This window comes from Aedes aegypti, chromosome 2 (assembly GCF_002204515.2).
Source record: "Aedes aegypti strain LVP_AGWG chromosome 2, AaegL5.0 Primary Assembly, whole genome shotgun sequence".
Lineage (NCBI taxonomy): Eukaryota > Metazoa > Arthropoda > Insecta > Diptera > Culicidae > Aedes > Aedes aegypti.
The window spans coordinates 336,910,724-336,922,362 of NC_035108.1; the positions used below are offsets into that span (position 1 = coordinate 336,910,724).

An 11,639-nucleotide genomic window follows, 5' to 3' on the forward strand; every position below is an offset into this window, starting at 1 on the left:
GATTAAAGTGAAATTATTGACGAAAAATTAAAAAAAATATGTATCTACAAATCTGGAAGCCCTACACAAAAACTGTTTTGAACAAACTTCTTCATCTTGTTATAATCTATAACTTTGCTGTAAATACCCTAAAGGTATTCCTTCATCGTTTTCAGTTATATTAATTTTTAAAATATGTCGAAAAACTTACTTTAGTCAAAGCGTTATTGATTTTGAAAACGTTACTGGAAAAATTACTCAAAAATGTATGTAGAAGTTTAAGTTGTTTCTATATAACTGTGAGAACTTCAATCAAATTAGTCCACAAAAAACTGCGAACTAACTCTCTAAATTTGACCATTTTGTATGAACAATCTAAATATTGGAAATGTTTTGTCCAATACTGTAGTTCCATCAATCCTTGGAACGTGCATCACGACCGACTGACGACTGTGCGGTTGATAACTAAGCGACATTCTCAACTTGTGCATCACCGTTCGATTGGAATATAGCCCACGTTCTTGTCAATCGTTGTCGGTGCAGGCAACTGTCGAGGCGTATATCCAACCTACTCGTCTTGAAATGAACAAGTCGTGGTCGTGTGACAACATGTTTTAAGTTTGTTGCAGAAAAATAACCTGAAAGCGAGGTATAAAATTATCTAGATTACCCCCATCAACCCCTGTTCGATCCAAGGGTGAAGCAGGGCTCCATCCATCGGCATGGCATGGCATGACGGCATCAACGCACAGTGGTATCGCCCATAGACCAAATATCGTGTAATATATTGTCTTGTTTTTCTATCTCTTATCTATTCATGGATCAATCATGATCTCGATGATGTAGAAACATATTTTGTTAGAGTCCCTGTTGGGTACTTAAACTGTATCCCTGAATTATGGAGTAGATTCACCTCTTTTTTAAATGAGAAAAAATCAATCAAATTCCACATTCTACATTCAAAAATCAAACATATTTTTGAACAATAGAGTCCTGAAGTTATTAATCAATCCTTCGATTGGTTGAATATATGTACAATTTGGTGAACTGATACTTATCATACTAAAATCGACATTATTGTATGATAGTTTTAGTTGTCAACACATACCTAATTGATTTGACAATTTGTTTGTAATTTTTATCAGATATTGTGCAAGGCGGTTTTTGGCCGTTTCGCAGAACAAATGGAACCACGGTGCAACGGTCGGCAGAAGTTGGTCCGCACAGGTAGTGGCGGCGGATGCTGCGAGAGCGATGGATTAAAATAATTACCTCTTGGTGGACGCGATCTCCGCATGGAAAGCACAAGCAAAATCGAGATCGTCGTCTCCGCCATCGTCTGAGGTTTCAAAGTAATGAACTGGGCGATTGCGGCGGCGATCTTGTTTCGGTCAGGGCCAGAAGAAGTGAAGTCAGCAAACTGTGCTGGATGTTGATGTTGATGATGTTGGTGACGGCAAAAGATCGGTTAAAAGATTGGCATTATAAACCTACTTAAAAGCACTTTGGGCGCTGTTTGTCTGCTGCATGGCACCACGCGCCGTCCAAGTTTTGCCTTGTTGGTTGCTGGGTGCGTCAAGGTCAGCCGGAACCAAGAACTCAAATATTGGAGAAAAAACCGCGAAACAAGACAATTACCCACGCTGAGAATTTTTAGCCGGTGGCTGGTGCGTGGTAATTTTATAGAACTAATTGTTAGAACAAGCACTTTACTGGATTCCGATGCACTTAGTTTTATTCGAAGAGCTTGGTTTAGCGAATATCGGTTCATGATAATCGACTGAGGATAAGCTGGAAAGATGCCAGATGGCTGGAATGATTCTTGCTGAATTATGAAAGAAGCAGCATTCCAAAAGCGAATCTGTTTCACAGTGAACTGTAGCAAGTTGTAGGTCCAGTCGAGTAGATATGTGCCATTGAGGTGATTTTCTCAATAATTCTCATCAATCTGTCTTACTCTCTTTTTCGTCGTTATGAGCCATAACTTACGACTGAAATGAGACAGATTTCAGATCAGTATCCAAGGAACATTTTCACAGTTGTTAGATGAGAGCTTCCATTGCCAACTAAAGAAGACCGAATGGTGGAGGCGATACAGGCATGGTGGAAATAGGTAGGGTCTTGAAGACAGCAAAAGAAATGATTATGTCAGCACCGCGAATCATAGAAACCATCCTGCAACCACATGGAGGAAAACAAACATTCAAATTCATCAGTTCATGAACAACGTGAAAGGCTGGTATTTGAGTCGAACTTATCAAAATGAACCTGAAGTAGTCCCAAATTTGCTGGGACTGATCTTTGAGCAAACCAAAATGTTAATTAGGAGTTTATACAAATTGTCATACGCTTACTCATGAAACTATAAACGAAAGAGATTCAAGCCCACAAGTTCTAATTTGGGAATGCTTGTTCTGGAGTACTGTCAAGTCACCAGTCGCCGTGTGGCCTCCATTTACCGTGCACATTTACAGAATCTTACAGAATATTCATGCATTTTTCACAAATTATTATTTTGCTGGCAAAATAAGACAAAACTGAAGAAATGAAGTATTTGTTGGTCACAATCATGTGAATTCTGTTTAATAATTAGATTTTTCAACCCTCTTCTTCACAATCATATTTTTCATTTTAACGTTAGATTTTTCCATTTTTCATACTTTCAACAAGCTTTCGCTGTAGATAGTACTGGTCAGATTTCTTTCATCGTATAAGCCTTGATATTTTATGCAAACTAAAAATCTTATTGTGTTTCAGTCCCAACACGAACGCACCCTTTTTTGTATGTTATGTAGTTTATTACCGTGAATAAGTGTAAAAAAGCATGAAATTATTGGGTAATATTTGAGACGAGACTCACGAAGACGGTCTTCTTTTTCTGTGATTGCTGAGTTTTTTCTTATTCCACTCTGTGTTTATACCAATCATGCGCAAGTCGTTCAATTTCTTACATAAATTTAGTCAAGGATGACGTTAAAATCTGTATTATCTTCTTCTTATAATTGCTTATCATTCATTCTAGTTCAGCACCCAGTCCTAAGATTTTGGTCGGGTCTGCCGGTGAACCACGTAGTCACAAAACCACCTCTTTCCCCCTTCGTGATTTTTTGCCCGTACAAACGTTTTGAAATTTGTATGGGTCGTGGTCTTTGGCCAAACCATGACCCCCCCATAGATGACCTTTGCCTGAGAAAAAGTAAGCAAACACTCGCCGTTTAAAAGGTTTTTTTTAACTCAATTCCGATTTTATTCGTTTGATATCCATAATAATGAGTTTGACAAAATAATGATTTGGGTGAATTGACGTCTGTGTCCGGAATTATAAGCTTCTGGGAATTCGAATCAATTCAGTAAGTACATTTTCTAATGACAAAAAATACTAAACTAGGGTTTCAATGCTAGTAATGGACCCCTTAGTAGCTGAAATACGTTCTAGACGCTTTTCCGCAATGATATCTCAGACGCATATACGTTTTGTGGAGTCTAAAAACAAATTCAATGTCTTTACTTCATAGTACGTCTATGAAACATACAAAATCATTCGATTTTTCCAACGAAATATGCATTTGAAAAACTGTTGTCCAAATGCCTATTATGGACCCTCCCGGGGTCCATAATAGGATTGTTTACAAATTTGACGTTGTGTATTATGGACCCTCCATTTGATTCCCATGTAATCCGGCTCGCTGCCGACGAGCCTATTATGGACCCACCAGGAAATGCGTATTATAGACCCTCTTGTGTGGTTTCATTTACAAAACTGTTCAAATATCTGTATCTATGCGTCTCAAACCAAATATTTTGCCTGAAACTGCTGACTAACAATGTAATCGAAGTGTTCCCCCGGTGGATTTTCATAGGAATAAAGTTGCTTTGAGTGTTAATTTTCTGTTTTTCTGTAGGGGGTCCATAATACGCAAAGGGTCCATAACCGGCATCGACTCCCTATAAATATTGTTTCCACTCTTTACAAACGTATAAAAACGATTCTGGGGATTGTCCTATTCTGGGGAATGGTTTTCTGGGAAATGTCTCATTCTGGGGAATGTCGTTCTGGGGTTTAACTTTCTGGGAAATGTCCTACAACCGTCAACATTTCTCTCCCATTCCTAAATTGACCAGCATTCGGACGCAGCCGGCGCCGGTATTTTTATTTATTTATTTCGTCAATCAATAGTAGACTACACATTTGCTTAATTCTATGTTGTATTATATCTTAAGGAATTAAAATATTGTCTTAGCTTTGTTCGCGACATGGTCAGATCAATTTCTGTGCAATGCTGATTATAAAGAGACATCATTCGATTCATTGGGCCGAATTTTGCATAGTTAGTTCGATGATTATTTGATGCAAACAAATTCCGATTTCTTAACTGTCTAGCGGGCGTGTAGAAATTCAAACACGATAAAAGATTGGTGGAATCAATACGCTGCGATACAATATCATTGATAAATGAAATCATGGCTATTTCGCGACGCTCATTTAAGGTTTGAATATCGATAAGCATGCATCGAGCCTCGTATGATGGCAGTGGAAACGTTGTCCAGCCTAATTTGCGTAAGGCATATAAAAGAAATTGCTTCTGTACTGATTCGATTCTATCACCATGTATTTTTATATGCGGAGACCACACAATACTACAATATTCTAGAACTGATCTTACATAAGCAATGTACAAGGTTTTAATCGTATATGGATCCCGAAAATTGTAGCTAAAACGCTTAATAAAGCTCAACATATTGGTTGCTTTATGGATAATCGTATTATAATGATCAGTAAAGGTAAGTTTAGAATCTAATATGACACCTAAATCTCTAATCTTATCGCACTTTTGAACAATTTGATTTCCTAAAGAGACAGTAATCTGTGGTGTATTCCGTTTTCTGCTATATGTGATTGAATTACATTTTTTGACGTTTAATTGAAGTAAGCTTTTGCTACACCATTTATCAAATATACTTATTTCATTCAGATAAATGTCGCTATCTTTGTTGTTATTGATTTCCATATAAAGTTTCATATCGTCGGCATAAATCAGAATTTTAAGATGTTTAAGCACATATGAAATATCGTTGACAAATAATATAAATAACAATGGACCTAAATGCGAACCTTGGGGAACTCCTGATGTAACGTGAACAGGTTTAGACATTTTTCCCTCAAATCTAACTATTTGTTGGCGATCTGTTAAATGAGATTCAATCCAGTTGAGGAGTCTCATCGCAATTCCCATTTTATTGAGCTTGAAAATCAACATAGGAATGTCTAGTCTGTCAAATGCCTTACTAAAATCGGTGTAAAGTGCTTCGACGTGGTTACCTCTATCCATTGCATTCAAAGTGTAATTTACAAATTCCAAAAGGTTTGTTGTAGTAGAACGACCTTTATAGAAACCGTGTTGTGTATTTGTTATTCTATGTTTTATTTGGCTGAACACATTTTTATTTATAATTGATTCAAATAGTTTTGGAATGGATGAAATAATAGCAATTCCACGATAATTTCGAACATCAGATTTTCTACCAGACTTGTAAATGGGTATGAGATACGATCTTTTCCATTCTTTTGGGAATCTGCTCATTTCAAGTGACTTGTTGAATAGCCAAAATAATGGTGCTGTAAATTCATTAGCTAAGTTTTTCAGTAAAATAGGTGGGATTCCATCTGGCCCTGATCCTTTGGTGGAATCTAAATTCTTCAGTCCTGTTAAAATGTCCTGTAAAAGTATTTGACTTACACCGATATCGCTTGTAAAATCAAGAAAACTAGAAAAATATTCAAAGTCACGATCTTTATCCGAAAAGTTAGTAAAAGTCTCTTGGAAAAAAGTAACAAAAAGATTGCACATACCATCTGGATTATCAGCTGCTCTATCATCCAATGTCATTTTAGATGGAAAATTGTTAGACTTCATCTTCAATTTAGCATAATTGAAGAAATTCCTAGGGCAAGATTTTAAATCATTTTCTATTTTTGTGTTGTACTCTTCAAGCGCAGCGGATATTGCTTGATTAAGTTGGTTGACAATATACAAATAATTTTCTAAACTTTCTCGAGATTTTTGTTGCCTGTAAATTTTATGAGCCTTTTGCTTACGATTTTTTAAATTAGTTATTTGCTTATTAATCCAAACAGGGGTTTTCGACCCATTTCTACGACGTCTTCGCAATAAAGGAACTTCCATTTGAATAATTTCCGACAAAATTGAATAAAAATCCGTCACTGCGATTTCTAAATCTCCCTGGTTTTTCAAAACGGATTGCCAATCTATTCTATTTAATTTTTGTTTAATTCCGTCATAATTAGCGTTTTTATAATCAAAGAAATTCTCAAAGTCACAGTTGTCAGAATTGTGATTATTGTGAACAAAAATTGTTTGTTATAATAATGAGAGCACCAGTACTTACACATTGAAGATGCTACTGATCCTGAGTAGTTTGCTTCTCTGTGTAAGTACCACTGTTCTTGCAATAACGGAGTAGCAACTGCGGCCGGTCAATCATGCTCATGCTCTTTCCGATAAGAGCAAATAAAGTAACCCTATTCTACATACTGTTTCATAGGAGCATTAGCTGCACGGCAAAACACAAAACAAAATCGTATTTTTACAAAACTTTTATAAGTATTTTTCCTTTGAGGATTGAATCAAAAACTTTCTATTGATGTAAAAAAGTTTTTAATTCCTTTTTTTTTTTTTTTTGTTTCATAAAACATAGTTTCGCTTAGTAGTTCTTAGTAGTAATGCCATTTTAAAATTCTTACATCGTGTGGCAGGTACGATTATACTCCAGGCGTGTCCATTACAAAAAGATCTGGAGCGAATCGAACCCAGACACTTTCAGTATGGTTTTTCTTTGTAGCTGTGTGAAAGTTTGGAAGATCTTTCAAAACATCTTTATATAAAATCCAATACATCTTTCTCACAGTGTTCAAGCATTTTCTTAAAATAATCTTGACATATATTCTGATGTATTCATAAGCACAATTCTTTAGATCCTGGGAAAAATTATATGAGAATTCCGGAAATGATTTCCACAGAATCCAGCGCAGGATGTTCAGCAGCATTTAATTTTATTTATTGTCCCTAGGAGAAATTCTCGCATAACTTTTTTAAAGAACCTATGTAACAATGAGAGATTATCTCCTTTTTCATTCTCTTTGAATTATAAGAAGCTTTTGGATTTTCATATAATTTCATATAAAAACGCAACACAAGAGATTTATGTGGCTCAATTATTGCTTAAAGAGAAAGTAAACAAAGAGATCCTCTCAATTTTAGGTAGGTCCTTTTGAAATGTTTCACGAGAAATTTTCCATCATTGATTGCCTTTCGTTCAAAGGATTATTAGCTATCAGACTTGACGATAACTTCTCTGCGATGCAAAAATGAGGTGATTTCTTTTCTGAGGAATAAAAATTAAAATTAAAAGCCTCACGAAGAGACAGCACGCTGCTCTAAAGCGTGTTACTAAACTCTGGTGATGTTGAAGTGTATTATCAAGCCTGCTAGCAATATACGGAGATGAGTATCGTCAAGTGTAATAAAAAAATAAATAAAAAAAAGGAAGTTATAACGTTATTCAAATATAAAAATCCACATAATTTCTTTCAATCAATTTTACTCAACCTAACAGAACACGTTGTTAATGAAGGCGCAATAACATAACCCGTACCCCGCCCAGCTGCCCCATCCATTTCAATCCATCCCTAACAATCATCAAGTCTACATCTACAAGAGAAACGCGAAAAAATCAGTCCAGCGCATAATCAGACTGACAATAATTACGCTCGGTATGAGTAGATACAACTAATGCAATTGTTCTCGGGGAAAAACTGTGACCAAACTTACATTTGCCGTTTTTGTTGTGCAAACAAGCGCCTTTGCCTCTGTTTGCGTTCTTCAAGTTTAATTTGAATGCTTGCTAGACAAGGCAAGTCGTGCACCGACAGCTGGCTTCTGGCGTAACCGAAAAGAACACTATTTTCTCTGGTCACACTTGTTACGATGTTTGTGCAATGGTTTTTATTTTCACGCTGCTGGCTTCTCCTATGTTGGTATGCATTACCCACTGAGAGCGTAAGTGTATTGAACTGGATGTATCCACCACACACTATTCGATGTGTTCGGAGATGTTTATCATCGATGGCTCTGTCGTAACCGGTTTCCGGCAAAATTCGTTATCTTCCTTGCACATGAAGCAACTCGTTACAACTTTCAATTCACTAGTTATCGCTTCTTCGCTGGTTTTTATTATCTGTATAGTGTTGAGGAACATTCACTAATCGAAACGGAAAAAGCACTTTTGAACGTACCTTTTAAACACTTTTACGTCCTGCAGTATAACACTGTGAAATTTCGTTCACGAGACCGCAATAAACGAGCCTCACCAAATGCATTAACAACGTATCACCTTTATTCCACCTGACGTCGAACACGCGCTGGTCAATATCCATATGTGCGACTCAGCCGACTGGATACACAATCTCACAACCTAATCGTCATCATAGTCGCACTTTTAGAACGGTCTCACCACCAAACGATTCAAACCCTTCGTGCATCAGAACGAACACGACCGCTATGAATGGGGCAAAAATGACCCGCGACACAAAAAAGCTGGCGTCACCTCGAGAACACAACTGCTACGGCATAAAACGGCACTTATTCTCGACGCAATTCTCGCTTCGAAACTCCGAACCGAACCGATCGAATGCTCTTGGATAACTGAATCGACAGTGTGGAGGTGAAGCTTTTTGGATACAATCCGCCCGCCCAAGCAACCAGCCCGTCCAGTCCAGGCCCAACGAGAAAAGCACAACGCTATTCAACACCGTTGGATGTGTATGGGTAATGGTATGCTTGTACGAGTGGTAGCGCGTGGAAAACCGGTATCGGCTCGTGGAAAGCTTTCTTTGCGTGGGGGAGAATTGTGCGATATGCACATGGCTTTTTCTGTCTAGAGATGTTTCTAAGTACTTCAAATTGTTATAGAATGTCGCGTTAGCTTGGTCTCATTCCCTTATAGTTAAATTTAAAAATTTGTACACATATGACGTTAACACTTTATTGATTCAAATTATTATTAATAAGAAATAGGTTACATTGCTTCAAATTTGAATGTTTGAATTATATTCTGGGCGCAACCAAGGGAGGTTTGGGGGTCAAAATTTAAGGGTTTTAACACAAACTTAAGCTAAGTACATATGCTGTTCCGCTCAAGAAAAGTAAAAACTTCTGCCCAAGAAATGGTCAAGAAATTTCCTACAGTGAGCTGCATTTGAATTGACATTTCTTTTCAACTGCGTACTTCGATCAAAGAAAAATGCTTTTCTTGAGCATTTCTTGCAAGAAATTCACCACGCATCCAGATAGGCGATTACTTTTCTGTTGAAGTGCATACTTCGCTTAAGACATAAAATCTTCACAATGATCTTCAGATTCAATTTTTATGGATTGTTAATACTATAGCATAGATAAATAAGGCATACAATGGCAGTTTTTTTTTAGGATGCTCAATTAGAGGTCTGTTTTATGAGTTGAGTCTACCCATGTGGCTTAGGAACAAAATGTTGAATGGCAAAATTTCAAATCCCAAAACGTCAAAAAATAAAACTCGCCAAAAGCAGTCATTTTTGAAAAGCGATTTGCTTTACAGATTGTTTTTCCACATCGTGTTCACTTAAATATAATATGGATTACGTTAGGTATATAGTGAATTATTTATTTTATCGAAAAAGAATCATTCGAAATTTTCGTTTCCTTTCAATTAGCTCCTTTCGACATTTATTCCCTTCAACGTTTTTGCATTTACCTTTTTGTAATTCGACGTTTCGTCCCAAGTCACTGTCGATCAAAAACTTCCCTGGACATGGGTGTGTCACTAGAATTTATGTATACTGCTGTTACCAAGCTATCTAAGGGATGTAATTCAATGTGTCATATAGGATTGGAAAGGATTTTACAGCTGGTAAGTTTGTGCTGTGCCATTAGATCAGCAATTCGTAAATTATATTCAACAAACAAGAGTAACACTTTATGATTTCAATTCGATTTAAACGATTGCCTAGAACCAATAGCCATATTTATCCAAAGTTGAACCTATATGATTTTGAACCAGTAATCCCCTAAAGCAAAGGAAAATAATTTGTCACGGTGACAACATGACAAAGTCGCTTATGATTCAAATGGAAACCACATTTAACTTATGCTTATTGCTGGACAGTACCCAAGTATCCACAAGCATTATAAAATTGCACTAATTTGACCGAAAGCCAACATTGTTAGCATTACGCATGCATTTTTGTATTTATTCAACAACTGTCAAGCACTTTTTCGGCATCATGAATGTTTTGAAGAATATAATATAATTTAATAATTTATGTTGCATTTTGAGTGCATATAGTGCTTTTTATCATGCAAGATTGCATTTTATTAAAAGCTTCATTGTTTTTGCTTATCTTGTTTATTTGGTAATTTGAATACTTTTGGTTCATTTGAATACAATTTTGAATTCTAAACTAATGGTACATACCCCTCCCTTTACTTCAAACCCCAAATTAATAATAAGACAGTATATTTTTTGTACATTCAAATTCGTGATATTTCTGATTTGTATGTCATTTTCTTGAAAGACTCGACAGGAGCTTATTTTGGGTCCAAACCGCTCTTTGGGTCCACAATAATACTATTTGTAAACAACGTTGGCAACGTATTGATAATTACAATATCTAGAAGAAGATAGAAAATAGAAAGCCAGATTTAACCAACGTAGGATATGTTGTTTGTATTGGTTGGATAAACTTTAATACTTTCTGCACGAATGATCATCTCATGAAGTGCACTGATGATATCACTATTGATCAATTAGAACCAAATATCGATATGTATGTCTTCCTGTAATGAGCTTGATGTTGAGCTTGATTGGTCGCCCGTGGATGCTACTCCAGTATCGCCAGATCAGCAGCACTTACACAAGGAATCAAGCGAATGACTGCTTGGGACTAACAGGCATCCTCAGTGTATAAGTGCTGGTGATCTTCTATTTTTAGGCGATAATGGTGCCTGCCACGTCAGAATGCAGACCAATATGGGGAAGGGGGAGGAAATGATGTTGCACTACGCCAGTTCATGCGGGAGTGTATGGATTGGGAGATAGGCATGGCAGAGAGGTTTTACTTTTGTGGTTAGCAGACTGCCTATGTATCAGGCATAAGGAAAGGCATGCGCGTGGAAGAATGTAAGCGTCAGGGAAACGGTTTCTTGTCCGTCTCTGGTTCTAGCGTTTGCTATAAACGAATAGTTTGAGTGTGATAGATTTAGAATGGAAGATAGAAGCAAGTGCGAGATATAACGACTACAAAGTAAGAGAAAAGGGACAGGCTGGTAGCCATTAGACCACCAACCCCGTCTGTTAATATGTATGTATTTCTGCAATGGTTGAATTACAATACAAACCGTGATGTCGCACCCAATACTTCGTTTAAGAGGTGCTTGTATTTGCCGATATCTCAAAAGCGGCTACAGCGTGGAGCACTAACGCGGTCGGGATTTAGCACATCATCTCCTCATTCTAGGTTCAAATCCAGATAGAGGCGAGGATAGAGATAATAAACGTTAATAGAACGATCCATTCAATCCCTAAATGCACTTAAAGCAAATATA

General features: G+C 36.9%; 1 protein-coding gene across 1 annotated transcript in view; it reads right to left on the reverse strand.

The window, feature by feature from the left end:
• Positions 1-8,713, reverse strand: part of LOC5566907 (clavesin-2) — a 112,620-nt gene extending 103,907 nt beyond the window's left edge. The window contains exon 1 of the mRNA XM_001651272.2: positions 7,830-8,713. The gene's annotated coding sequence lies outside the window, so the exon portion shown is untranslated. The remainder of the gene's footprint in view (positions 1-7,829) is intronic.
• Positions 8,714-11,639: the final 2,926 nt, after the last annotated feature.